Here is a 2,072-nt window from a genome sequence, read left to right as displayed (position 1 = left end):
TCCTTTCCCCCACAACCTGCCCTGTGCATCCGTTCCATCCAAAAGTAAAGTATTTGTCTGATTCTGTGAGCTTCTCTAGCAAATCAATGGAACCTTCTCTGGAGGAGGAAATGGCAACCCACTCCAGTATTTTTGCCTGGGCAATCCCATGGACAGAGGAGGCTGGTGGGCTACAACCCATGGGGTCGCAGAGTCAGACATGACTGAGCATGCACTCATCAGTAATCCATGTCCTCTTAGTACTCAGGATGGGCCCTGAGCTTCCAGCACTGTTCGTTCTCTAGCTCAGGGGTTCCCACCTCCAGGATCTAATGCCTGATGCTCTGAGGTGGCACTGATGTAATAATAATGAAGTGCACAGTAAATGTAATGTGCCCAATCATCCTGAAACCATTCCCCACTCCCTGCCCCAGATCCATGGAAAAATTGTCTTCCAGGAAGCCCGTCCCTGGTGCCAAAAATGTTGTGGACCACTGCCCTAGCTCCTCACTGTCTACCTCAGCGCTTCTCAATGTTACTGGGCATCAGGGTGACCTGGAGGACTCATTAAGGACAGATTGCTGGGTGGGACTCCCTGAGTCTAGGTCTGGTAGGGAGCCTGAGACTTGTCATTTCTAATGAGTCCCCAGGTAAGCTGGCTGCTGCCAGTCCTGGGACCACAGTCCGAGAAATGCTGAGCCACATAACTTGGCGACATCAGCTCTGTTCTTCCAAGCCTACCGCAGCAAGCCTACATCTGCTACAAGGGCCAGAGTGGAGAGCTGGCCAGTCGGCGCCCCTGAGTCCTGGGATAGACAAGGACAGCTTGCTTCCAAACTCGTCAGAGGCACAGGAGCCCCTTACCAAGCCCTCTGGGCTGCTTTCCATGGGGATTGGTGACAAGTTTGGCCTCACAGTGGGACAAGCCTCATTCCTAGGAGAGAAATGCTGTACTATTCATCAACAAATGGTCCTTAGAGTGCTTTCTCTGTGCCCTTCCTGGGGCTAGGTGTCTGGGATACATCAGTGAACAAAGCAGATAAAAATCCCTGGAATTCCCTGGTGGCCCTGGTGGTTGAGAATCCACCTTGCAATGCAGGGGACAAAGGTTCCATCCCTGGTCAGGGAACTAAGATCCCACACGTCTCAGAACAGCTGAGTCTACGACACAACTAGAGTCCGTGTGCCGAAATGAAAGAGCCCATAGAATGCAGCGAAGATCCTGCGTGCTGCAACTAAGACCCGATATATATATATATGTATAATTTATTAATATATATTATATATTTATATATAAATAACATATTTATGTTAATTCTATATATAATTAAGTTAAATTTATATAGTATTATAAATTATTATTATATATATATTGTAAATTTAATTCTATATAGAATTAAATCTATATAGTATTATAAATTATATTATATATTATTATGAATTTAATTCTATATAGAATTAAATCTATATATTAATTATATGTAGAATATATTAAATATTATTTATATATAAATACATAATATATTCTATATATAATTATTTTAAATAGTTTTTTATATTAATATATTTATATATATATATAATAATATTGTATATTATATATATATACATATAAAATCCCTACCCACATGAGATTTACATCTTTCTAATAAAAGGAAGAGTAGAACTCTCTAAATGAGTTGAGTACAACCCGAGTACCTTGTTACTGGAAGTAATCAGAGTCTTTAGTCAATGCAGCTTATAAACACTAGAGATTAAGGACCGAGAGCTCCAGCAAAGACTAAAGGAATGCCCCAGTGAGATGAATCACCTCAATAATTATCTCCATCTTTGTGACAACCATAATGAAAACAAAATGCTATTTTGCTTTATAGATGATAGAAACGTTGGGGCATGGAGTGGTGTGGGGATGGGGAGAGCAGGGGGAACCCTAGGAATCTGTAGAGTTCTGGGCGTCTAACCAACATGCTCTTTTTTAGGAAAGGGTCCAGAGACTCTTGGCCAAGGCTGGTACAGGGACGGGACATGCTTGAGTCCACACAAGTTCTCTCTCTCTCAGAGGCTGAAGCCTTCTGGGAGCCCAGGATCCTGTC

Source organism: Odocoileus virginianus, chromosome 32 (genome assembly GCF_023699985.2).
Source record: "Odocoileus virginianus isolate 20LAN1187 ecotype Illinois chromosome 32, Ovbor_1.2, whole genome shotgun sequence".
Classification (NCBI taxonomy): Eukaryota; Metazoa; Chordata; class Mammalia; order Artiodactyla; family Cervidae; genus Odocoileus; species Odocoileus virginianus.
Note: the sequence above shows the minus strand (reverse complement) of the source record.